This window comes from Pezoporus flaviventris, unplaced genomic scaffold (genome assembly GCF_033815535.1).
Source record: "Pezoporus flaviventris isolate CSIRO_AGI_PZ_B2104156 unplaced genomic scaffold, CSIRO_AGI_Pfla_v1 ptg000015l, whole genome shotgun sequence".
Taxonomy (NCBI): domain Eukaryota; kingdom Metazoa; phylum Chordata; class Aves; order Psittaciformes; family Psittacidae; genus Pezoporus; species Pezoporus flaviventris.
This window is the reverse complement of record NW_026892563.1, coordinates 15,483,178-15,511,176: the sequence shown is the minus strand read 5'-3', so window position 1 is coordinate 15,511,176 and position 27,999 is coordinate 15,483,178. Positions and strand designations below refer to the sequence as shown.

Below are 27,999 nucleotides of genomic sequence, written 5' to 3'. Positions count from 1 at the left end.
GCCAACAGAAGCATCTTCTCACTCCTCTCCCTACCCCACAAGTGGAAGATACCACTTTGGGTACCACTGAATTGGATGACTGAACTTGTCTCTAAGATGTACTGACTTCATAAATAAATGTAAATTTAAGTCTAAAATTTCAGGGACTAAAGAAAACAGTAGAGCCCCATGTCCCTGTGTGCACTAAGTGCGTATGTCCATTGAATCAATCCTCCATTCCAATCACTAAATCATTCAGAAGAAAAAAGTCACAGTAAATTAAAATTTACATTTTAAATTTAATGAAGAATAAGACATATTCATCTTTCTTTCAAGTGTGAGCTATGAGTGAGCAGAACATTTTTTAGGGTCTTTTTAATTATTTGGACTTGTACAGCTGAATGGGAACTTATTTCGGCTCAGACTGTTTCTGAGCTATTTGCTTTGGCTTTTGGCTTCAATACATCATTGTTCTTTTTTTTCCCCCCTCTTTTTTTGATATTTTTTCTGTGGAGGTAGGTGACTGAAAAAACACAATTTCACTTCTCTTGCTTCTTTGCCATGACTGAGGAAGGGAAGAAATGAACCCCAGAGACTGCAGGCTGACTGTGCTGAAGTCAGATCCACCACCCTTCACAAATGTTTCACTTCATCTTCCAAACTGATGACAATATTTGTGGAAAGCCAAGAATTTGACAGGGGAGCATAGTGGTCTCCAGAAAAATGTGGTTCTCTAATTTTCTGAATAGAGGTAGGAAGGCGAATAGCCATTAGGTCTAAAAGATACTGGGGGAGGTTTTGTAGAATGGAAAAACAGAGAGAAAAAAAACCCTAATCATGCACACTCATATTCATCCATATGACTGAACATTTGCCACTTCTATAGGATGCCAGGCTAAAAAACACCCTACAACTCTCAGATTTGCTGAGATGACTCAAAGGACCGGGAAAAGTGAACTCAAGTTCCTGGTGGCTTCCAAATGTGTTTATTCAGTGTTAGTCTGATGACAGCCTGATCTTGAAAGAGAACAGGTAAGACTGTGATGACACTGTCATATCCGTGAAGGAGAGAAGCTTAAAAAAGTATAGTGTATGCTCTAGTTCTTGCTTATTCATTTCTAATACATTGTTTGGCTGTAAAACAGTCATGTCCTGGTCACTCTTACGTTGTTGGGATTACATGAATAGAGAAATGTTACCCTGACATGCCTGCTCAGCCTTCAGCAGGCACTTTCTGCAAATATTAGACTACCATAACAGAGCCCTTTAAATGCAGAAGGTACTGGTTCAACATCCTGTACCTAAATGGCTTAAAAGAACTTTTGGGGCATTTCCAGGACATCAAATATTCCCTTGGCAGTGACCTTTGAGTTGCCTGTCCTGCATTAGCACATAATATACACAGCAAAACAGCATGATTCCACACGTAGCACAACATACATATGCTTTTTGCATCTCCTCTTAACAATAAATTCATAATGGTCACTGTGAAACTCACCATATCGCATGACTGTTATATTAATTCCTTCTTTATTATCCCTGTAAATGTTTACCCAGACAAAATTTGATATTATGACTGACTTTAGTGATAGTGAAAGGAGAAAAGTGTTTAAGGACAAGGGATTTATGGCTCTGACAGACATGTTGGAGTGAATCTTTCACAAGGAACAAAGGCTTTACCTGCCTGCTCCTCTCCTTTGCCCAAGATCAGCATTCTTAGGACCAACAGCAGAATGGAGTACTGCCTGGTAGTACTGAGGGTCCTGCTGAGATTCAAAGTATGGCAACTTGGATAAAATCAAAACCAGCTCATAGAGGTAATTTGGTGCCAAGATTCTGCAATGTGGAGGTGCAAGACTTGTGGTTTGTTCTGCTGACTTTCATGCAGAGCAGAACATGCAATGCGTACAGCAACTTAAGCTGTCTTGAGCCATCCTTACTGTATGTCTGCTCTCTCTTGGGCACATGACAGCTTCAAATAGGCTCTAAAGTGAGTCTGAGTAGCTATACATTAAAAAGGGCTGAGAAAAAGACTTAACAAAGGTCATATGGCTCTAGTACTCATTAATGGATTTTGCAGTACAAATTGTTCACCTCCCATAGACCTATTTCAACATCTTTTCCCTCCTACTGCTTATGTTAAGCATCTAATTATCTAATATGGTTAGGATCATTATTTATCTTTCCTTTGCAACAAAGATATATACTTGAATCATAAACAGAGTAAGATTTCATTTAACAGCAGTGGTTAAACAACAATTTTCAAGTTAGGGAATTGTTATTCATTCTTTACCCAATGAAACTGGTAAAATGGTCTGTGAAATGTACCCTTCACTGTGCTCCAAAATAAGAAATATCTCAAAATAAATATCAAAGTCCAAGGTCTGGAATGAATTAGGTGATTCATGCTAAATGGCCAATCTTGCTAGTTATCAGAAAAAAACAGATTGTTATTTTCAGAAAAAAATATCATAAATGCTACCCTAATGGTAGACAAAATTTGGGAAGAACAGTATATGTAATAGTAGCCTATGGAAGATGCTCATTGTAAGAATGGACGTTGAAAGATGCTTCATTGTAAACACAGAGACATATAGCTGCTTTCCTCTGAGAAACAAAGATTTTAATGATGTTTTTTTCTCAAAGTGTGTCCAACTGATATTTGTGTGATAGAATCACTCCAGTCTCAGTGCAATGCCATCAGGTTCCCAGGGAAGGTCAGAATGGAGGTTAAGCATAATTTCCAATGAGATCCCCATGGTTTTCCTCCTTTCCTTTCTCCTCTGCTCTCTTCATTTTGAGAGGATCTGTCCTGTACAAGTACCCTGAAAGAGCAGTGAATAACAGATGGTACCCCTACAGGTTCTGTATGAGCATTCTGTAAGAATCATTAAAAGCTGCTGACTTGGGCATATATTACGATAGTTTATGGCTGGCAAAAAAAATAGGGAAAATGTTTACCAAAAGAGAGGCAAGAAAAAAACTGGACAGATAAATAGCTTCTCAGAAGTGACTGACTTGGTTTCCTCTTCAAGTAAGTTGCACCTAAGTATAAGGCAAGTTATTTGGTTATTTGGGTTTTTTTTTCCACAAGATTGCCCTAAACCCATGTTTTTTACTTATATCTGGGTGAATATGATAGCAGATCATTTTTCCCTTCAAAGAAAGTGCTTGAAAGCTGGAAGAGACATTCAAAATTCATGTTTTAAAAGCATGAATGGTTGAGTCTTCCAGCTGATATGTTGAAAAAAGTTTACTCCACTCTGAAATGTCCATTAATGGAACACTGATTGCTTTACCCTGGCAATTTTATTTATACTAACCTCACAAACGTGGGCAATTCTTTTGTCCTGAGAGGAAATAAGCAAGCTGAATTAATTCCCTGATAGACTTCTGCAGTTCCCCACTTCTACGCAAAAAATGAGAGTTTGTCTGCATATGGAGTTATTCCAGTGCAAACATTTAACAACTCCAAACGACTCAGTCTGGAGTGATAGTACACGTGGACACTGAGACTGGAATGCGGGTGTCTTTCCCTGTGTTAACTTCACTAACTTTCATAACCAGTTCTGTCAGAAATAAAAAGAAATAATCACATTGCCACATGACTTGCTGCATTTTACCACACTCCTACTTTAAATTTACAGCTTCTCTTATTCCAGATGCATTTATTCACATGTGCAGACAAGCCCCAGACTGCAAGGAATGGCTCCAGTTTCGCTCATGGAAGTGGTCCTTCCCACGAATTCTTTCTGGGTGTTAATGTCACTGAAATCCAGAGGCCAAATTCTTGGCTCCATGGGTCCCCTTTCTGCAGCAGCCTGGCATTGTGAAGAGGCTGTAAAGCTGATCCAAGAAGCCAGCTGAACCTTTTCTCTGGCACAGAGAGAAGCATCATCAAGACCAGGCTATTTCCACTGGAAAATTGAGCCTTATTCTGCTCAAGAAATGAATGTGCTGTAATGAAATTTTACAACCTTCATAATAAGTCCATTATAGAGATTGTGACAAAACATGAAAAGGCTTTCAACTTCCAGTAGTTTCATGCTAACCCAGAAGAATTTTAGCCAGTTCTAAGCCTGTTTTGTGATGATCAGTTGGTGTCAGATACAGGTTTGTTTAAACATTATATTTTACAACCATAAATTTGGCTTTTTAGCTGGAATTCGAACTTAGACTTTATTGCTAATCCACAGTCAGTGACTGAACTGGTATTTCACAAGTTCCTCTGTGGACTTTCATATTCTGAAAGTGTCTATTTTAAACCTGCAGTCTGATATCACCATCCCATTACTAAGTATCCATCTCACACCTGAATACATAACTGCTAAATAACAGTAAATCTGCCTGTTTTGCTTTTGCTTCTCTTTAGAGCAGGAGATTCTTTAGTGCCTTATTAAAGCAGTCATTATGTTTTACTATCATTCCTCTTCATAGCTGGGAAACTGGGAATCTGTGGCACAGAGCAGCAAAACAGCAAGGGTAACCCAGCAGGAGGTGTCAATACCAGGTGTCATAGTAGGAGACTTGAGTTTAATTCAGTGAGGTTGCAATTAGGTCACATTAGGCATGTAAGCATTTTTAATACATTTGGTGCTACCTGAGAAGTGGTTTGTGTCAGATATTCTATTTCATTCTCTTGTCATCCAGGAGATAGTTCAAATTCAAGATTCATTATCTATCAATATAAATGCCAGTGTTACTGGCACAATTTTTGTTCTCTTCCTCAGTTCCCTTGGTCAGCTCATACTGCCATTCCTTCCTGTTAGGACAGACTCTCTCATTATTTTTCTGTAGAGTATGTACTTTTGCTTCCTCTCTCCTTGGCTTCCTTCTCTCATAAGTTTTTGTTGTGCTGAGATGCACAAGTGACAATCCATTTACTTCATCAGCCTGTCAATAGGAAAGGTGGATTGCTGCTGCTGAGACCTGTGGCTTCTTCTTCAGGCCCAGGATGGACAGAACACAGGTCTAACTGAGAGCCACCCAGGTGATGCATCCTGAACCTGTCCAGAGATGCCATCTGAGGTAACCCACCAAGTCACTGGGAAGCAGAGCTTCATGTTTCATTGGACTTTCTCTGCATTTCTTAATTACGTGGTGACTGGAGTCACTGCATTACTCACATGTACCTTCTCTACCCAGGCCGGACAGTATTTGACAAGAGCAGGCTCTGCAACTTAACACTACTAACAGGTGATTAAGATGCATGATCTTGCTCTCTGTCATCCTTCTCTTACCTAACTTCTGCCAGAAAGCTTTCTTGGGAAAATTATTTTCACAGCTAGGTTTAGAGAACAGACAGCTGGTGCAGGGCAAGAATATGTTAGTTTATAACCACATCTTTTCCAATGAAGCTTCATCTAAAATAGCTTCAATTTTCAGGCAGTTACTGAGCGATTTGAGGGGGTGATGGAATAACATGCTAGATGGAATTAAATTCCAAACAGAGGGGCTGGGCACTAAGTGGAAATGTTCTAAATGTGAAGAGACCATCTCCAAATGCAGGCTTGGGTTACAGAAATAGAGTATTGCTGCTAGGGACACATTTCTAGTCCCATTCCTGGGTCAGTATGTGTCACGACAATGAATATGTATATACATGGTGATCTGCAGTATAACTAATTCAGCTGCTGTCAAAACACCTGGTAATCCAGAGATGGTCCAAAGTCCCTTGAAGTCAAGGGCCCTTTCCATTGACTTCAAAGGACTCTAGATCCATGTTGTAGGAATGGCAAGCCCAGCTCATTGCCGGAACAAATGGTGACAACTCAATGGAAACCAGTGTAATTGTTTGCTGTGCCAGCAGTGAATCTGGCCTAAAGACTTTGTTCAGCAGCGATCAGAGACTGCACAGTTTATTCAGTGGTTCAGAAGGTAAATAAATTTTCATGGCCACCAGGGTATCAGCCATGTTATGCACTCAATTACATTTTGACTGGATGAAATAGTTCTTTTCTGCAATCATTTATTTAAATGCTCTTTCTTTGTTGTTGTTGAAACAGTCACCAATTGCTTACTCTACTTATCTAAAATGCTGCTTAATATTTGAATCTTTACTTTTCACACAGCAGCAACGTAATAAAGTTGATTGAATGATTATGAGTCTGGTTTTCATTTGCTAGAGTATTGATAGAGGAGAAATGAAATCACATGACTTGTAAAAGAGCAGAGCGGAAATAACTCTGGACATTACTAGCTCCAGTAAATGTAGCAGTAATTCTGAGCTGGCTCAGTGCTGGCCATTTTCAGTTCAGGTATTTCAATTCAGAGGAGACCTTCAAAGCATTGCATTTTGTCTTCTCTTTACTAGAAGGTCTTAGTGATAAATCCCTTGCTCAGTAATACATGCAAGTCTTGTAGATTGTACTAGAAACATTTATGATTACAAGACCACACAGACAAAAATAATAAATAAGACACAGGCAAAAATAATAAATAGGAAAGTGTTATGGAAGATGGCCTGGTATTTCTTCCCCTTGTTGATGTTTATTGAAGTCCATGATTGCTTGTTCTGCTGGATTTTTTCATATCAGCAACCTGAAAAATGAGCATTGCATGTGGATTATGGCAAATTGAATGCTCCATAGATTTCCATCCCTTTTTGGCCAGCAGAATAAATAGCCTTAATCCAGATAGCAGATGTCAAGTGGGGTATAGCTTTTTAGGAACACATAAAACATACAGGAAAAAACCCCACAACATTACATGTTGGCAACGAGAGGCAGTGGATGTGATAAGGGCCCCAAAAGCACCAAGAAGCCTTATGTTAATATCAGTCCAGGCAGGAGGAGTTTTGTTGTAGCGCAGAAAAATTAAATTTTTGTGGATGCAAAGGAATATTGCAGTATTTCATTCTTGTTTGTCCATTTGTCCTTATAAACACCATCATGACCAATGATGAGGAAAAACACTATTAAAAATGATTATTGCACCTGCCTCCTTCTTCAGTTTGGAGATTTCTTCCCCTTCAGGGAGACAGCAGCCCTGTAAATAGTTAATCTGGCACTTGGCACCTCTAAGGGGTCTGTGGTAGAGGAAGGAACAAGTTAGTGATGGGTGGAAATCTCTGATAATGCCAAAAAGAAGGTAGCTCAATTACTTTTCGTAAATGCAATCATCAGTAAGCTGGTAACAATTTAACATCTGTATAAGGAGCTATGTCAGAGTGATTAGGTTTAATTAATACAGAGTCATTTATCAGAAAGAAATGATTCAGCCGGGTAAGTTCTCATTCATGTCTTCATGAAGGGGAAGGTACACACTCCATCATGGCTTTGTATCATTTCCTCTGCTTCCCATTGTTTGCACAGTAGCAAGGGCTTGATTGTGTCCTATGTATTGCACTGCCTGGAACTGAGCTCGTTGGAACATCAGAATGCTAATGCTTATCTTTCAAAAATAAAAAATGTTTTCAGCCTATTAAGAGTTTTCATAATTGCTTTTGTAGCAATGTCAGTCTATCCTGGAAAGGTTTTATATCTGGGAGGTTTGTAATTTAGGGTAAAACCTGTCTCACATTTCACCTATGCAGTGAACCATGTCATCAACATTCCCGTCACCCGTGAGGTAGGAACCTACATGGATTATCTACTATGAAGTAGGTTTTGTGTGATGGTCACTTCTTCACCAGCATAAAGCACAGGATGAAATGGCTGAGGGTGGTTCTGACATTGTACTGAAAGTCATATGTAATTTAAAGCATGGTAGTAAAGGTGGACACTGACTCCCCCTGAATATAGGTCAGGATAGCAGTGACATAATCCTTCCTGCAGTCTTCTGCTGGTTGACATCATATGGCAAGCATCATATGGCTTGTAGGGCTTGTGACATAAGCCCTAAAAGCACTTTTTGGCCAGAGTGACCTGCTGGCTAGGTGCATATGTAGGCTTTTGTTTCTGGACCCTCCATTTCTCAACCCTGTGATGACATTAAGCAGCCAGCTCAAGCCTGTGCATTTTCAACCTCAGTCAGTTCTCCGCTAGTCATTATTTTGCTCCAAGGGCAAGCATTAGATCACACGGGCTTTGACAACAGCAGTAATCAGGTTTTGGGATAAATGCAGCTCTCACAAGCCTTTCTAACCGCAGGTTGATGAGACTACTGAAGTCTCATCTGGTTAAGAAAGGCCCCCCGAGCATAGAGGGGCGTTGGGAAATATTTTTCGTGCCTGTGACGAGTCGGTTGGAATTTCTAATCTGCAGCTTCCTCACAGCTGCAGGCACCCCTCCAAAATGGGTCTGTCTTGAGGTATTTATAACGTGTCTGTCACCAGGGTAGCCAAGCACCACATGGAAACCCGTCAACCAGGTTTGCAGCTGATGCAGCTCATCATCGTTTTGTCTCTCTCCCAGGTTACCCCCTGGCACACTTCCCATGGCATTTGCTCCAAAAGAAAGCTCCCTCATGGGAACAGAGGGCAAGCCTGGCACATGTTTCCCTGCAGTGTGGCATCCCCTCCACAGAAAAGGCTTTTAGACAGGGCTTTAATTTTTCTGTTCAAGACTTTGGGCTAGCATACAACAGACTTCAGGTGCTACAATTAACAGCCACATGTAAAGCACTGCACTTGGTCCCACAAAGCCATGCACTTTTTTCCCCTCTAATCTCCTTTCCAACTGATTCTGAGGGTACTTCAACCTGAACTATCTAGCAGCCTGATCAGCCGTTTCCTTTCCATTTTGTCTGCAGTTTTCATCCCTTCCTTGTGTTCTTCCCGATATTTACTCATAAGAGAGTAATCTTATCTGAAAGACGAAGTTTTTGCTCTTCAAAGTAAATATGCAGCTTGGACTGCTAGTAAATTATCTGCAAAGTAGCTGATAAAGGAAAATCACTCCCAAGCAATTCTGGTCTGATCCAGCTCTGTAGCCAAGGTAAAGACCTGGGACTCCAGAAAGCAGCCAAGGAATTCAAACATTTATGCTGCCTAACTGGAATATATGTCTGAAACTGTTGTTAGGCAAACTCACCCAGTGTTTCCCAAATCAACTGCACCACTGGGTTTCCTACACACTTGCACGTCTGAAGTTCAACAGTTTTGAAAGTATATTCAGGAAAAAACTCTTGAAGTGGCATTTAGGTTACAAACAGCTGAGAATTCACAGGCTAGCAGGCATTCCTGGGCAATGAGGCAACCCTGTGCCCACTCAACCAGTAACTTAGACCACCTTGTAGGGTTCAAGTACCTGCTGAGTTTCAGTAGATGGGTAAGCCTTTTGCGTAAGCCCTCTAAACAAGGCATAGTTTTTACCTACTTTGAATAGTTTGATCCACTTTGGTGGATGTTCACAGGGCAAATTCTCCTAGAGGTGGGCAATCCAAAGGATGGAAATCTCAGACAGAAATTGCTAATATTCCCTTTCTTTTTTCCTATTAAGGTTTCAAAGCTGGAGAAAACAGGTCTGCAGTGGGCTAGAAGCAGGCCCTAGTGCTCCTTGCCAGTTGTAGCCCCTGCACATTTCCTGAACATTATAGTTACAGAAGTTTACAGACACACAGCCAGATTCTGCCATTGATTTTTCCATGTTTTCCCCAAAGAGCCGCCTTATTTACTTCCAAGGTATTACCCACAAAGCAAACAACTGCTTCCACTCATCTGGCCCTCAATAGCCATACTACGTACTTGCTGCCCACATGCTGCTCCAAAGAGACTATCACAAACCATGGAAAATTCAAAAATTTGCCTTTGGAATTCCTGCGTGTTTTGAACAGGGGAAGGGGCTGTGTCTGCATCCAGATTAAGTTTAGATTTGGTTTGTGGCTCAAAGCTGACCCAGGGCTAGAGTTTATATTCATAATTGAGGAGTGGAAAATTGATGGATTTGTCTGATGAAGATTCTTACCAAAACAGCTGCTGTCACTGGATTTGGAGCACCCATGAAGCAGAGCATACAGAATATCCCCTCAGCATTCACTCATTTCCATGCTATAACCAAATGATCTTTTAGTCAACCCCTAAGGCCAGACTACATGAGCCTTACGGTCTTCTAATTCTTATGGTGAACTGTGTCCACTGAAGCAGGTTTGCTTGCGGTTTTCAAAGCCCCGGATACTCAGAAGATATTGTGACTTTTAGTCTCCATGTGATACCTATACTATGTTTAGGGCTGGGCTTTGTCCTAACCTAGCTGGAGAGAGTGCACTTCCACTGCTGTAGCTTATAGAAGTGAGCATGCTTGCTGCACTGTCCAGAGCACTGAGATTAGCCCAAGAGACTTGTGCGAGCTGGCATATTTGTACCATTGAGATGCATTGCTGCTTACACTTTGAACTTGATTCTGCAGTAGCAGGGCTAAATGGAGGATGCTTACCATCAGAGCTCTTTATGTACTGCTGAGAGATCTCCTTTCCCAACATCTTACAACACTACATCCAGCAACACACTCAATCTGGGGTCTTCAAAACTACTGAGGGTCTTAGCTTCTAGAGGAAACATACTTTCTGGCAGGAGCATCCCAGCAAGTCTGCAGACCTGCATAGCCAGATGAAAGATGTATCAGGTCCTCTCAGCTGATGTGCTCCAGCATTGCTAGAAACAAATCTGTTTGCTCTTTTATCAGTGCAGCACACAGCAACAGTTTTCCATTCATTCCATTGTTGATCCAAAAGGGAAAAAAGCCAAACCTTTCACTTTTCCACTGTTGTTAAAGCACAAGCATTTTATTTGGAGACTCTGAGAACATAATTGTTTAAAGTCTTAAATGAGATTTCTGTGCTGCCAAAGATAATCCATTCAGAAACCACAAATCAGGCCACTAGACATCTTAAGACTGGCATAAACACCATGAGACCTTAAAAAACAAGAAATGGGTTCTTTCTTTCTATCTATATGTGTCCCTCTTTCTTTCTCTCTTCCTCTCTCTTTTTCTCCTCTCCCCATTTTTCCCTAGTTCTCCACCTTTCCCTCTTCCTCTAGGATATTTCAAAGCTTTTCTCTGGACCATTTTAAGTAGAGAAACTTGGTTTTCAGTGGAAGCTGAGACTCAGCTGTAACCACCCGAGTCTAGGACATGAAATTTTCAGAAAAAAACTCCAAAACTGGGAGACTTTTAGTGCCATTACAAGAACCTGCTACATTGACCTGTCATAGGAGCTCTACATTGCCAAGAGAACTAGCAAAGTTTCCACTGGCAAAGAAGCGCAGCTGCATGTTGTTTGTGTCAGTTTTTTTAGTTCATATCCTGTGACAGCAACATCATGGCTACTTTTATTACTATTTATTGTCTATATTAGAGTAACACCAACAGACTCTGACCAAACTTAGGGTACTGCACATGCTATGAGAAACAGCCATTAAACTCAGAAGCTACATTCTTAAAGGACAAGACGAACAAAGAGAGGAAGAAATGTGAGATTGTCTCTCCCTCTCCCCTTCGCAGACATTGTGCAGCACAATGACGCGGAGTGACTTTCACATGCTATCATCTCAGGAAGTCCATGGCAGAGCTCAAAACTGAACCTAGATGCTGATATCAAGGGGTCTGCCGTATTTGCAAAGCCTTCCTTTTAACTAAAAGCCAAAGAAATGAGAGCAGTAACACTCAGACAGCAACCTGAGGTGACCTGCCACCAGTTAAGCTGTCATCAGGCTCTGCTCTGCCCCCCACCCCCAGCCGCCACTGCCTGTGCAGGGGAGATACCCAGGTTGGTCAGAGTTCCTGTTGGGGAAAGGGGGTGTCCCTGGGCACCAAAGGGCATGGTTCTTGCAGCAGACACCATGACAAGTGAACTGTGACCTGAGGGTGACTTGAGGACTTGTCCTGATACACAGCATGGGGAGGCACCACTGGTGTCAATGCACAGCATGAACTGCAGTGCTCAGTCACCCCCATCCTCGCAAGGGCTCCCTGCACCATCCAGCATGATGGTTGGCTGATGGCTCTCAGGTGGTTTGTTTTGGTCTAAGAGGAAAGAAAAACATGAATAACTTCACTTACTGTAGCATGACGAGAACAAAGGAACAAAGTACACGAATCGTGAAAGTCAACACATTACAGAGAAACAGAGCTGGCAGGACTATTACTTTGATTAAAAAAATGTAATGGTTTGCCAGTAAGCTCCCTGTATTTTAAGGAATCCATCTGACCTTATCACAACACAGGCTGGGGGTGCTGATTTGCCTTTCGCATACTTGGAGAACTATCTAATGTAAATACATTTTATGACTTCCAACTGTATATTATTAGGTAATAAACATAATGACTTTATGAAGGTTATTAAAAGAAACTGTATAAGCTGTGTAAGGATCCAGGAATAGATATTGTATGTTTTAATTTCAATGAGTCTGTGGGAAACAAACAGGGAAGTAACCCACCAGTTTTCTGGATAAGGTGATTTAAGGTTATATAAAAAGATAACCAACAGTGCTCTTGAGTTGCGAGGTCTTGTCTCCAGTGCATTGAAAACTATATATTGGTGGAGCTTACGATCAAAAGGAGATTATAGAAATAAAAACTCTTTCTGGTGTAAGAGGTAAGAACATGCAAGCAACAGGTTTGCTTTTGCAAAGGAAGAGGAAGGGATGGGCCTCCCACAGGAGAAGGGACCAGTCAAACCTCAGGAAGGGGCTAGAGTCAGGTTTTCTTTTTCATTTTCTCTGAAGTGGATTTGGTTTAAGTAAAAGTCACTGTCTCTGCTGATTGTGCCTGCTACTGAAGAGCATTGTCACTGCCCTGGTGGGTCTGAAGTTAGAGTAGCTGACATAAACAAGCCCAGCTGGCTGGGGTGATGTGGGCAATGCAGAAAGTGCTTTGAACTGCAGCTGGCAGTGCCTGAGGACCAGGGGGACCTGGGGGCACTGGGGAGGCCTGGGAGACGTCTTCCCCCAGCACACAGAAGGCTGGGTTTTAGGGTGCAGGATGGGGATTCAGAGAACATGTGAGTATCTCTGGGTCAGAGAGTTTTCCTTTGCTAATGCTGGCAGTGGTCGGGCTGTATACTGAAAAATAGTCTTCTAAGAGGTGCATCTCATGGGCCAAAGTGTGCTTGCTCCCTGTTGCCCTGCTTCCTGACTTGGACCTGCCCTTGCCACAGCAGCTCTGGGTCTATGCTGCTCCCTGTCAACTTGGCAGCCACAGCTGGGCCTTGGCAGCCACACAGCTTTACCTGCTGTCCCTCTCACCACCATCCCAGGCATGAACTGCTGCCATCACTGGTCACGCAGCTCCATGTCTTGAAAGAAGAGAGGTTTGCTGTTTACTTTGGAAGGCACTTACACCCCTTTTGTTATTGCAGATCACACAAAAAGGACAAGTCTTTGTCAGTTTTTCTCTGATCCCTACTCAGTTATTTTTCCAGGGCTGATACCAATCTTGCTGGCTGTAAATGCAGGTACCCTTTCCTTCCTGCTCTTCGTTCTCCTTTCCCGTGGTTACTTAAGTAAAATAAATTATTTACAACAGACTTTGTCTTCGCAGTATTGTTCAATTTAGTAAAAGGGCTCCTGCTTAAAGGCCAAATCATGCTGCTCTATGGACATCCTCCCTGGACTTTGATAGGAGCTACACCAATGTAACCTGTTTTTACTGTGTAAATGGGCAGATACTTCAAAAGCCTGTTTTGTTTCTCCTAGAAAGCCTCTGTAGGAGTCAGCATAGGGCAGCTGATAGCAACACATTTTGTATGCACACATGAAGAAAAAGGTCTCTGATCCAGGGCACCCTGAGCCTTGTCTGAAATGTACACAGCTCATGGGTGAGCTGCCCATTGACTGTGCTGGGCAGTAGTTCAGCCCCATACAAGGCTGTAATGCACAGGCTGCTTTCATGGGCTTTTTTTTTAGCTGTGCTGAAGGTATCAATGCACCTTCAGTTTGAAGACTGGGTGCGGATCACACGCTATCCCAGCCTGAGCTTAGTGGTCACCAAATCTGTGTTGTTTCATGGGTTTCAAAGACTGGGATGGCCCAGGAAAAAACGAAACACAAGTGTATCTATCTGCAACAATGTGATGATGCATCCTAGGCCTTCAGTATCACAGGGCCTTTGTCATTCTAGTTCCCTATTTAACAGGAGGGTAATTACACCCCATACACTTACCCTTACCTTTTCTGTCCTCACAGAGCGTTGACATTTCCCAGAGGGGAATTTGGCCATCAAAGGATGCCATATAGCTGTCTTTTTTTTAACATTTACATTTTATTTAACAGGTCTTTGAGGTGTCCCAATGATGGGTAAGCATTGCTGTTCTTCAGACCAGATGGGCATGTATTACCAGGGAAAAGCACAGTTTTTGATTCAGAGACAAAGTAGAGGATGAAGGCATTGTTTGGCCAAGGGCAGCAGTTAGAAGAGTTTGCAGCTCTACTGCAGCTGCTGAGGGATCTGCTGCAGAACTGCAGCAGAACCATTTATCCCACAGCCTGGATCCTCCACATGTGTTAAGTAATGCATGATGGTACAATTAAACAACACTTCTGTTCAAATCCCAATGTCTAGGATCTGATGGTCTTTTCTGACATAGCCATCTGCATTCACTCATCTTCCTCACTTACTGTGTAGCCCATAGCAAAATCATGAGGCTGTCAGCCCATGGAAACAGTAACTGCAAGAGAAAGCTGTGGCTTCTCTGCTTTGCAATACCGGCTGCCACAGACATGCCGAAGGCCCGAGCCCAGCAGTTTTAAAAAACTGCCTCAAGTTTTGAGGTGGAGAAGGACCTCACCGCTGCCAGTAAGTTCCTCCTATGAATTTAATATTCCTCTGTCCAGGAGAAAAGGTTGCTTTGGAAGTGGTCCTGGACCATGAAATCATCTACCCACAGAAACCGTGGGCTATCTCAGCCCTTGTCACCCTCTAATACACACATACAGAGGAATAAGGATATTAAAAAAAAAGTGCATCCTAAAAATCCTGAAAGCACTAAATCAAAACACAAGGTTGCACACGTCATTTTTCCTTTGGGAAAAGAAAACCAAACCACATGCACCGTATACTAATCATGTGATATAATGTATTGCTGAAATCATGCAAAGCTTCTGGGAAGATAAAAGCAGAATCATTTAAAATAACCCAACACAAACTACAGGTAGTAGAACAGCCTGAGCATCACTGTTGACTAAATTCAGAGAGCCATTTCTATTAAACTGAAGTAGGGGATGGGTGAGATGAAGAGAGGTATTTCTGATGGTTTTATGTTGTTTGTTTTCTTTTCTCCAGAGTGTAATCAAACCTTCAGTCAACAGGAAAAGCTAAATAAGAGGGCTGCAGAGGGCATGGATAAGAAGCAAGTCTCACATATACACAAACACACACACACAGAAAAGCACGTGGTCTTTGAAACAGAGGATAAAATAAAAAATCCCATGGGGCTCATGAACCCCCTGAGGCTCAGTGTAGCGTGGGCACCGGCAGGATGGTGGGCTCAGGGTTGATAGCTTCCTGCTCCACCAAGGCAACAGGATGAGAGTCCTAGCACAGCCCTGTGCATGCCCTGTGTTCAAATAATGTCACTGCTGCGGGCGCTGAGCCCTCCCATTTCCTTCGTTGAATAAACACCTCTGCTTCCTCTTGATTCTCTCAACAGATATTTGGCGACCAAGCTTCTTAATTTCCTTATGAGAGATGAAGAAAAGTCTAGGTTTTTCCCAGTTGCGCAAATCGCCCCAATTATAACCTTGGCATGTATCAATAAATGATGCCCTCTTTCATCAGTGAAACCTTTGCACAAGCCTTTCCTGCCTTCTGAGCTGGCAGGAAAGACACTGTTGCACTTACCTTTGCTCAAGATAGGGCAAAACCAGCTGCAGCCCAATGCAACCTCATCAGTGACTAAACGTAAACAGCAGGAGGACAGTTCTCAGCATTTATGCCATTCAAAGCCTTGATGGCTCAAGAGCAATTTGTTGCAGCCCACCTTCAGTCACCTCTGCTCCCTTCTCCAAAAGGGTTGGACAGCAGAGACATAGCCAATGCCTGTGCCATACCAAAAGTGGAGAGCCATGCCAGTAAAGCTGCTTACACACTACAGGGCAAGTGTGATTATTTTTATGAAGGTAGGCAAGGAAATGGTGGCAATCTGCTAGTAGAAACCATTATAACTCATCAGCACCTCTCTTCACTTCATTTTAGCAGACTGTGCAGTCCTTGTGCAAGGAAATAGTTCAGCGTCCCATTTCCCTCTCTTTTCAGGCAGTGACAGACATGTCAGCTCTCTAACCATTTCTCTGTTTTCAGTGTGCTCACCGTTGGTATAGGACCCAACCTTCAGGGATGTGACTCTGCTATGACAACAGTGTACTGGGTCAGGCACCTGTGGTTTTCTTTTTGGCTCCTCACCGTGCTGCAGAGTGAGAGAAATACTCCACTTTATGAATAGCAAGAACAGGATGCTGTGCAGTTTTTAGCCTTTTGTGTATTGAATCCATGCTCTGCACAATGACATGTTTCAGAGCTAGCAGTTCCTCAGGAGGAAAGCACACCGGAGGAAGCATTTCCTGCTGAGGGCAGTTGACAGCTGGTGTTGAAAAAGGGCTTCTCAAGTGATGGAGAGGAGGCTATTCTGGGAAAGTTTTGGTAACATTATTTTACTCTTCTTGTCAACAACATCAGTGGTTACCAAAACACAAGTACACTGGCAGATCAAAGGGAAAATACGATCACAGCTAATGGCCTCAGGTCAGTATGTCTGTCCCACCACGCAAACACAAGTATCTCTACGCAGCTCTTGTCATCCTCAGATAGGGCCAGCTGTCTCTTACCTGACAATCATGTTTTCTGGGCAAGGATGGAGATTATGAGTACAGAGATGTCACAAATCCTCATGGATATAATGGCATGCATGGAGTATGTCTCTGAAGAGCTGTGATAGCAGTGACAATGCAGAAGAAAGGGTAGGGAGTGAAGCCAGTGTTCAGTCAAGTATTAACCAAACAGGGATTTCATGGCAATATTTTCTGCAATAAGACAAGTGGGAATATAAGGGTTAAGATGAGGATGATTCTGATGAAGTTCTCTTTCAGCAGGTAGTGGGCGTCTGAGATAAACAAACAAAGTAGGGGGCAAGGAAACTCAGCTGCTGAGCTCTGAGGCCAGCAGAATTGCAGCAGCCATGGTCACAAGGGCCAGTTAGCCGGGAAGTCTGATAGACGTAAAAAGAAATATTAATTTCTTAATACTGGTAGTAAAATGTTTCATTACACTGAGAAAACAAACAAAAAAAAGAATACATCTAGTGCAATTACATGTTTCTAGCCAGTCACTACCTCCACAAATCCCATGGCACAGATTAGCTGGGCAGGTTTAGGGAGAAGAAACTTGAAATAAAGTTGGTATAAAAAAAAAAAATAGATCAGTTTGGGCATTCATACAGTTTCCATGGATGGGACTAGATGAAGCCAGTTTTAACAAAATGGCTTAAATCAGAGAAATACTTATTTTAATTGACCAAATGTTTTGGTGAATTCCCATCAAATTTGTTGAAATAATTCAACCAGGAAGGACTGAGAAGACAATGAATAACAAAATATTCAAGATTCCAAAAAAGAAATATTTGATTTTCCACTTTGAAACTGAGTGTAGCTTTCCAAAATAAAACTCAGTATAAATATATCTTTAAGATTGAGGCAGGTGGACAAGTGTTTCTCTCTGAAGTAATTTATTTGCTGTTTGGGGCAGCTTTACTGGAGATGCAAAAGGAGGTTGCAGAGCTCCTGCTCAAACCGCTTGGCATGTCACGCACCACATACTACTGGACAGCTGCACAGTCTTCTTTTGTCCATTCCTCCCCTGGCATCGTGACTGTCATCACTTCTCATAGCTCCAGCTGACACAATGAACTTGATAACACAGATGAGTTTGTCCTTTGTGTTGCTGCTTTCTCTCATTCATGACTACTCCAGTATGTCCCTCCTGTTGGACTACCATTTCCCATGTACATCATTTCCCCATAGCGCTACCGCTGAAGAAAGGCTCGTTGTCTTTTCCCCTTGTCTTCGTAACACCTCCTTTATTATGAAAGGACTGTGCAGCTTTGGAGGAAATAAAAAAAAAAAGGCAGCAAGCTGAATGTTTACTTAATTGATGGTCAAGAGTTGGCTCCTGTGGAAATGTTGGCTGAAGGCAATGCTGTAAAGTGCACTCCCTCCTGCAGGTGTGCCAGAAAACCAAGGGGCAGGTGGTAGTTCTTGAACAATAGTCAATTACACTTTTTAGGCAAATATTTGCTCATGTGTCCAGACAATAATGTCTTGTGGAAATGTGTTTGCACAATGTCCTTGACAAAGGCTTGTGTGTTAACCTGGACACAATTGGGTACAGCTCTGGAACAGTATTTAACACAGGAGCTTCTCAGTTCAAGCAACAACAAAACATCATGAATCCAACTCTGAACAAAACATTCACCCCAGATTACCTTCATGTGGTGGGGAGAAAAAGAATCTCTTGAAGAGGATTTGCTTTTAAGCTATAAAAGCAACCAACGCAAATGTGTGTGCTGGGATCTGTGACTCAGTTCCCATAATGTCAGTGTTCTTCCAGTATAGCCTTGGCCAAGTCACTCAAGAATGGAGTTTCAAAAGCCCCTGCAGGGTGCCTACGTTGTTCTGTGCTGTGCCATGCTGTCACAAATGACCTTTGCCAGTGCTCAGTGCTGCTGGGGGCCCAGTGGTTGTCTCAACATGACACTACCTCCAAGCTCACACACTGAGACCCTGGTGAGTAGCTGGATCTGCTTAGCACCATGACGACCACATGCACACAGCTTCCACCTGCCACATATCCAGGCAGTGGATGAGTCTGCCTGAGAGCTATGGAGGATCATCCTTGTTCTTCCTTAACTTAGACATGGGTGGACACTCTGAAGGAGGAGCCCCATAACACCTCTGCCGCATCTTCCACTGCGGAGACAGTGCCACATATTCCAGACCTCTCCTGAGGAAGGCAGGGACAACAGAGACCCATTTTAAGCCCACAAAGGGAGTTTTGGGTGGCATATGGTTTATGACAGTGTGCTAGTACTTACGGGAATAAGAAAATAATAATTTAGCCCAACTGTACCCAAACTTGGAGTGGGGACTGCCGAGGAGGGGTTGTGGACTGTAGCTAGATAAAGTTCATATGAACTTTCTATATTTCTCTCTGGTTTTGGGGTCACACAAAATGAATTGTCTGTAATGGGGATGAGAGCCAGAGGCATTTGGGAATTGTTAGTTTAGCCCTTTGGGTTGTAAATAATCATTCACAAGCTGCTCCTCTTCTTCTCCTGTGAATTCCTTAATGCATACCAGTGTTTTCTGAATGTTTTGGCTGAAAACGTTCCAGGCTCTGCTTTGCACACCACATGTTCACCTCATCTTAATGGTGATTCAGTATCCACGAGGTGTGTGAGTCACCTCAGGGATGTGGGATTGTTTCTTATTCCCTGACTGACGTGTGGGCACTTCTACAGGAGAGAACATAATATTTGCTATAGACAGTAAACAAATAAAGGAACTAAAGGGCAACAGACAGAAGTGGCTGAAGGTTTGGCAGAAACACACATTTGTGCTAAAACCGGCGAAAGTGACAGAATTCCTGTAGTTCTTCCTGGATATTAATGAAAAATTAAGACCTTTTTTCCCTAGTGTCAAATTCATTGTGGGACTTCTCCTAATGAAGGATATCAGGCAAGATAAGAAACTGGTGCTTGCTGATCTCAAAACTGAACCCAGGAGTTACGGCAAACTACACTTGCCTTGTTTGTTCATAAGAAAATATTCTTGAGCCAATTGTTTAGGTTTTGTCCCTCTTGATGAATGATAAAAATTCTCAAATTCCTGCTGTGATGTCCTAACAGTGACATCATGCTCGGAACCATTTTATTGTGATGGTTATCGTATACCTCTTTCCCTTACAAAACTTATTATTTTCCTTTATTATTTCAATGCCTACTTTTCTGTAGGTTTTAAATGCTTATGCTTTGAAAACCTCTTTCATGTGTTAAAAGAAATATCATTCTTCTGGGAAGCTAAGCTCAGGTTTTCATCTCAAGGACCACAGAAAAAGGGACTTACTTAAGGAACAAAAGTTATGATAGATTGTGCTGAAAGCCTCAGTTATTATAATGAATTATGTTTTCTTCCTTTTCAGTTCTTCATGAGATATAAAGCAATGCCTCAACTGGAGGCATCATTTGCTTTCTTATGATGCCCCAGTTTTGACCACTAATGCATGTAATCGATGAAAGGTCTAATAAGTAGGTAAGTATCAAACACCAGAACAGTTCTAAATTGCATTCAGAATATTTACTGGGGTAATGGGAGGGTGACCAAAAATACTCAAGTGTCTCAAGACCAAAGAGTTCAGCACAGATCAGTCAGATTTCATGCTCCTAATCCATGGTGTCACAAAGGAAATCCAACCAGAAGTAGTTGCTCTGACCCCCAGTATGCTGCTGGTACGTGTGCTGATACAAAGCAAATCACCTATTCAGAAAAGGGAAAAAAAAAATTGCACCTTGAACAACCTTACTCAATGGTTTCTGAAGAAGTAACTAAAATATATCTTCTGTTAATAACCACTCTCCAGAAAACATATTTAACAGCATGATTAAAAAAATCAGGGCATATACAAAGGGAAAAAATATTCATTCCTCTGGGCCAAAAGCTGCTTTCAGTTACACCCAAGAAACCACATTAAAGCCTCCTGCCTTCGAGGTGCCAAGCCATCCTCAAAGCTCTGAATCCCATTTGCTGCCGTTGACATCAGCGAGCGCTGCAGGCACCCACGGCTCCCCGTGGCAGCTCAGCACTTGCCAGATGAAGTGCAGATGCCCTGGTACAGCCACGCACACACACACGTGCTGACTTCTGCACCCATGGCCAGCCCTGCCGGTGCTGGTATGAGCTGGACTTGTGCTTACAGGCTGCAGGGAAACAGTCCCTGCAGCAGAGCTAGACTCGATTCAGGGCCTGTTTGGCTCCTGTCATCTTGGGGATGATTAATTTCAGCAATTAGCTTTGCTTTTTCTGTCGTTTCTGGGCAATGATGCTCTAAAAGAAAGTGTGTGAAAAAGAAGTGGAACTGGAGTCGGAGTGGGCTGGCACAGCTGCAAGTAGCTGAGCACCTCTCTGTGTCCTGACCCAAAACCACGCGGCTCCTTCAGACCCTGGGGCCTCTTGAGTAGAGGCTGACAAACATGCAAAGTCCTGCCAAGCCTCAGGACTGGCCTGGAATGTGTTGCTAACAGGGTCTCCAGCAAAGAGGGCATTGCTCTAACCCACCACACCATCTAGTGTCAGGACATTTTAAAGCACCCAGGTCCCCCATGCCCGTGCATGGTGTTCCAAAGCATTCTTTTTACAAGGGCGTTCAGTGATAGGACAAGGGGGAATGGCTTTAAACTGGAAGAGGGTAGATTTAGATTAGATGCTAGGAGTAAGTTCTTCACCGTGAGGGTGGTGGGGCACTGGGACAGGTTGCCAAAAGAAGCTGTGGATGCCCCATCCCTGGAAATGGCCAGGTTGGACAGGGCTTTAAGCAAGCCTGTGTAGTGGAAGGTGCTCCTGCCTGTTACAGGGGGATTGGAACTAGATGAGCTTTAAGGTCCCTTCCAACCCAAACTGTTCTATGATTATGATTCTGTGATTCTATGATCCTAGATGTATACTCTTTACACAGTGCATTTCCACAATAAGGGCTGCTTTGTAGTCTTTTTGCTGTTGTTGCTATTGGTTTTTGGTTGGTTTTTTTTTTTTCTGAGGTCTCCTGAGTTTATGAAAGGCAGCAAACTGCTGCCCTCCAGAAGGGCTATGGGCGAATCCAGGCCAGAGCAGTCCTCTTCTGTGAGGCTGCCACTTCACTATTTCATGCATAGTTGTGCTGTAAAGGTGCATGACAATTTGTAAACCACGGAAAAGAACACATCGCTCTGCTCGAAGACATGAGGAGCAAAAGTGTACTGCTAAGCACAACAGAAAGAGTGGGCAACGCAATAAGTGGGACATACAGATTATACTTTTGCAGTGTTTAAATAGGGTAATGCTCGGGGATAGCAACATGCTCAACAGACACTTCCAAGCTTATGCACTTAGAAGAACATCTGCATTGCAAGATGTGGGGTCTTCAGCTCCGGGTAAGCAAAGTCTTCAGACTGCCTTTCACATTTGCGCTTTTAATCTTGCTTTAGTGACAGTAACATGCAGAGGAAAAAAAGCATCTTTCTGGCTGCTAGCAGTGGGAATGACTGTGTGTTAACTTCGGGTCCAGTAAAATCAGAAGCACATGGGAATCAGACGTCTATCTTTCAGGAGACACCTGCATTTGTAAAGTAAAAGACCTTCTTGCAAGAAATGTGAGTGCTGAACTTGTAATGCTAATGAATACTATTAGCTTGGGAAATTGTGGGACCCAACAGTCCCTGAGGCTGATGAGCTACGCCGGAAGGTGAGTCGCTTTGACAAGGCACTCTCTTCATTTTGAAAAGCACTACAGAAGCACTTTCAGCCTTGGAGTTCTTCTCTCTTTAGGAAACCTTCATCTGCACACTTTAACTTCCTTTCATTTGTAGAGCTATGATCCTATAATTTTTTTAAATGAAAATAAAAATTCCAGCTATTCAGGTGATAGCTCTATTAGAGATGTTAATGAATACAAAAAGGCCATTATCTTGGAATGGGGATTGTATTTCAGGAAAAAAAAACAATTTGTTCACTGACAGATAAAAAGCTTTCTTCAACATGATATAAAAACTGCACGGAAAAACAATCTCAACAAAAGTTATTTTCATTAGTTTTATTCTTTTAATCATGAAAATATTTCTATAATTATCATTATGTAGAAACATTTGCACTCAAAAAAATCTTAAAATGTGGCCTAAATTACCAGACAGATTCTCTATTCATAGCTTTATGGGCTGTGTTGCATCAAATGAAAAAATAATTAACTTCTCAGTAAAAATCCTAACGATGTCAATTTTGCTACAGCAGATAATGTCAGCATACAAGAAGATTAATTCCAATATTGCATATTTGTTTTTTTCATTTCTTTAGAAATAAATCAGAGGATGTATGGAGTGGGGAGAGTATTTTCATCCTACCAAAAGACATCCCCTCCTGCTACATACTCTCAGCCCAGGTGGAAACCAGTTGCCCATAAGCTAGAGTCCCATCAGGGTCTGTCCTGGGGAGGTAGTGTCTCCATGCTGTGGAGGGGCCATCCCTTGGTTAGTGGGAGCAAGGAGTGGATACTGTAGTGAAAGGTCCTGCTGGCATTTTTCACAGATGTAAAAATGCTCAAGGTGCCGAGTGATTCACTTTTGGTGAATCCTAGTGCCATCTTTTGGGGGAAATAGGAATATGCCTTGACCAGCGAATATGCCCTGACACACTTGAGCAGCTTTGGTTGTTCTGCTGCTGGCACCTGGCTCCCAGGGGAGCAGAAGGTCACTGGGGCTGATGTGCACACAAGGCAGGGATGGAGGCGCAAGGTCTCCTGGGTCCCTTGCTATTGCGATCTTGAGAAGACTAACCAGGGCTGGCTTTTATAAGCAGGACTGCATCCCAGGCCAAGTAGGACAGTGCGGCATCCAACTATGGCTACTGCTCAGAGGGTGAGCACTGGGCTGGTGTCCACTTGTCCCTGGGGTGAGCACACTGTCACCCACACCACAGAGACCTGCTGAGGGGTTGGGAATCACGCGGGCATGCTCACAGATGCCCAGTCTTCTCTCCATGGCTGTAGAGAAAGTGGTGACAGGCAGAAAGCACACACTGCTGCTCGGCAGGTCACTGCCTGCAAAAACCCAGCCCCACAGTTTGTGCCCCAAGATGAACCCCACCGCAGGAGGAGCACAGTGGCCATGCAGGGTAACAAAGCAGGGACTTTTGTCTTGATGTCCCTCTGCACCAGTGCTCCGTGGCACAGACTGCACTGGCACCCTGTGAAGATTTTGTCCACAGCATAGAGATGCTGAATGCTGGGGTTGCTGGCCTGGCCATGGCACTGGGTTTGTTCCCAGCCTAGCATCCCACCTTGCCCAATGCTTGGCAGGAACACAGCCAAAGGAGCTCTGCTCCAGTGGTCCAGCCTGGGCACACTGCCACCAGTAACACAGGATTCAAATCCATTTACCAGTTCTTGTATCGTTTAAAACAGAATTTTTGTTTTTCTTGCCTAAGAGAAAAATGCCCCGTGCCTTGCACCCCCATAGCTCTATGAGCATCCTTGCCTGTAGGGACTGATCGGTTGGGTGTCCAGCTGCCACTGGAGCTGTGGCCTTTGGGTATCAAAGCTTGAGCTCAGTGACAGGGAAAATTTTGAGCTGGATCAGCCAGTCGCTGTGTAACATGACAGAAGCTCAAAGGGGAGGCATGAAGCATTTGAAGGCTAAGCCCAGTGCGCACTCCTGCACTACATCTCATAAAACATGTTCAGGTCACCTCTTTCTACGCACAGGTTCAGGGGACTAAGCCTGAGAGTCTCCAGGAGCATCATTATAAGGATAATAGTATAAATAATGCATGGCCCAACAGGTGTACGAGAGCTCTGCTTCTTCCCTGAAGGCCTGTCAATTCTCTATATGGTTCACAATCAATCACAACCCTGCCCAGATCACTTGATGGTCAGGCAATGCCATGAGCACCCAGGCCTTCCTTAGAGTCTCATACTACATTATGGTTCAGGAAACTCTTAGCACCTTCACAGTCTCTGCGAGTGCTTCTCCCCACCAATGCTCAGTAGCCTTGAAATGGGTAACTGCCCAGACTCATGTTTGCTGCTACTACCCTCAAGGCCATAAGAGGCCCCAGCAGCCCCACAGAATGGGTTAGAAAACACATGGGCATTTTTTGTTTAGGTCCAAGAGCCCCAAGGCTTCTATTTCCATCTGTGTGGGAGAACTTGCCTGCGGAGAGGTCACATTTGCACATCAACATGGAAGTGTCAGACCTAGACTAAAATTCACAGTCAAAGGTACTCAAACACTATTCCGAATCTACATTGTCTGACTCTTTTTCTTTGGAAGCTCACTCCAAATCCCACCATGGGGAAATAAAGCTATCAATCACAGTTTTGAAAAGTGCTTTGGTGAGCTGCAAGCATTTTGTATGGTGATATTTTACCTCCTGATGGCTGCCTTTGCTGGAGGGCAGGTCACCCCCAGGGCCCTGCACTCAGCTTAAGTCCTTCCAAAGAAATATCACTTTATTAAATGACAAAGGGAAGGACTTCTGGAACTTTTGAGGGACTGAGAGACCCAAAGCCCATCAGAAATCTTTGGGATTTGAGAGCCTAAGCTACTCTGGGTCATTTGGAAATTACCATTAGTCGACTACATTTTGCCAGGTATTCTGACTAAATAAAGCTGCTCTACCTCTTCCAATTTACATTGTATTGTGCCAAAAAAGAAAAAAAAAGGCATGTTAGGCTCCACTGACTCTCTATAATGTAATTATAATTGCAGTAAGGCCCATGAGACATTTTTGAGAAATAGATGACTGAGCCACAAACCAAATGTCTCAGCTTTTAGCCAAAGTAACAATGCAACAGTAACTACGAGCATCTACCATGTCTCAGCTCAAGAGCTATTCCAGTAGTTAAGAGTGGAACATCAAAAACGTTAAAGTAATGACTGCTTTGCCACCTCATAGACTGATGTGTTAAAACCTTTCATTGTGATCTGCATCTAGTAGGAAAAGCAGAGCATATTAGATTTGGCACATAGCCGGCGACACACACTGTAGGCAAGAAACTTTACTGGGGTTTGTTATGCAATTAAAATAACAAGAGTGAACAAAGCCGTTTACAGAGTGCTAAGCCAGCATATTATACAGCTTATGACAAAACAACAGAGATGTATCGTCTCATGATTCTGTGCAGTCTGGAATGATTTATTATGTACTATACATTTAGCGTTGCAATACATTTAATTGTTGAGGTAAGTGGTTAAAGAAATGAAAAATGCTGGTTAGCTCATTTTGCACAACACTCATCAGTGATTGGAACTGGATATTACATTCCCGGTGCAAATTACCAGCATTGGCAAGGCTATTTTACAGCTGTTCAGTGTGCAGTCTACATTGTAATGAAGTCTTGACATGAAATGTTTGTGGAAATTGTGATGAAATGTTAGCTGAAAATATACTGAAGTGGTAAATATAGAAAGAGAAATGAAGTATAACATTTACAAACTTCACTGTCTCCTCAGCCCAGGCGGTTTCAGCTGTTACTTTAGCCCAGATGTGCTAACCTGCCTCCTCCTACCAAATTGTACATCACAGTTGCTCTCCAGCATCTATTTTGGCTCAGTACTTTGAATTAAACCTGACCTTATCTTCTATTTAAGTCTTTCCTGGTTCTCTACATTCCCTAGGATCTATGGTCTCCTTTTTCTCCACTCTCACCTCTCTCTCTGTTAACCTCTTGATATTCATTTGCTGTTTTCTTTGCCACATTCTTCAGATCCATCTTTCACTTTCCATGCCTATACAGGAAAATAACCTGTTTGGGTTTCCCCATCTATTGAAGCCTCCCTGGGATCCTCTGACCACATGCAATTCCCATTTCCCTAAGGAGCAGGGGAGGCTGAGCTAAGTCAATCTCCTTGATTACTGCCTGGACATCCTCAGTCCATATTTTGGTCCTCTGGTTGGCTATCTGTTTACTGACAACTCAGATCTGATCGCATGTCACCATCACTTAGCACTGAGTAATCCTTGCAAGAATGTCCTAAATGTGCACTTACATCCCCTTCCACACATTTCTACTAAGGGGACCGGTGTCATCACACTTTGCTACCCCCTCTGACAGCACTTCATAATTCCTTTTCTTCTTCTTTCCCTCTTGATTTTGAGCTCCTTCTCCTATTTTCTTTCCCCTTTCCAAGCCCAACTGATAATACCTCTGTCATTTCCATGTATCCTTGGTTGCATTCCCCTGTTCCTGCAACCTCCTTCATTTCAGTCTTCCAGGAACAGACGAGGTAACAATATGTATTTTCACACCTGTTTTGAGAATCAAGCCCTGCTGTGCCCCAAAAGCTTTGTGACACTTGCTTCAGTCCTGATTTTCTGCCTTGTCCTTGGAAACACATGGTGGGAGGTTTACAACTTGCTTACAACCATACAGAGCTACTCACAACTTTTCCATAGTTGTACCCAGCAGTCATGCAGGGTAACAGCAGACACTTCAGTCCCTCAGGGAGTCAGGCTGTGAGCTGTCTACCTGTGTCAGGATATGATCCCATTTCAATGTCCAAGCACCTTCTACATGTTTCCCGGATTTACCCTCTGAACATGTTAGAAGAAAAAATACAATCCTACCCTCCCTCCATGAAGAAAGAGCTGAAATGGAAAATGTTCAGCTAGTCTTGCAAGAAAATACAGCCTCTTCCAGCATTTATTAGTCTTGTGTATTTAAAGATATGAGCACTTCAAAGCAACATCTGTTAGTCATGATCTCTATTTACCATATCCAGCACAACAGGATCCGACTCATGGCTGGGTCATATGAATGCCATCCTCATCCCAGGAAACTGAAATATATTGATGTGTCAGACTAGTGTTTCTGGGAACCAGACAGCATGGGGTGATTTTTCAGCCATGAAACAAATGAATACTTTGACTTTCCCCCTCTTTTTTTTGTCTTCCTCTTGTATTTTGACTACAGTAACTCAGGTGAACATACCTCCCAAACTGCAAAGGAAAACGAATATTATTTTTAACCACCATTTCAGTGGTCAGTGCTGTTGCAGATGCACCGGAGGGCTTCACAAGCTCTCTAGCACTCCTTCAGGAGGGTGTAGGAAGGCGGACTTTGAAGCCCTATATGATTCCTGGAAGTCCTGAGCTCATGTCTCAGGTGACTACGGGTCTGCATGGCTTGTTTGCCAATACAGACAGTTAATTTTGCAAAAATTGTATGAAAGAATTGAGTGAAAGACATATCTAAATACTTGTCTTTCATTTCCTTTTAGGGCTGCTTTGAAGCCCAAGAGTGCCATTGCAATCTTTCACTCAAGTGCCTGTGCCTGTTTTAAGAACCCTGTACCCTGTTTTCTACTGAGCAGCTTTCAATTTTCCATAATGAAGAAAACTGTAAATGCATA

The 27,999-nt window shown here is 42.8% G+C and overlaps 1 protein-coding gene and 1 long non-coding RNA gene across 2 annotated transcripts in view; both read left to right on the top strand.

Annotated features, from left to right (window-relative positions):
• Window positions 1-27,999, top strand: part of KCNJ15 (potassium inwardly rectifying channel subfamily J member 15) — a 271,050-nt gene that overhangs the window by 25,192 nt on the left and 217,859 nt on the right. The window lies entirely within an intron of this gene.
• On the top strand, window positions 277-6,081 carry LOC133269377 (uncharacterized). The gene is made up of 2 exons (XR_009743431.1): window positions 277-1,796; window positions 3,642-6,081. It is a non-coding gene; the product is annotated as an uncharacterized LOC133269377 (long non-coding RNA).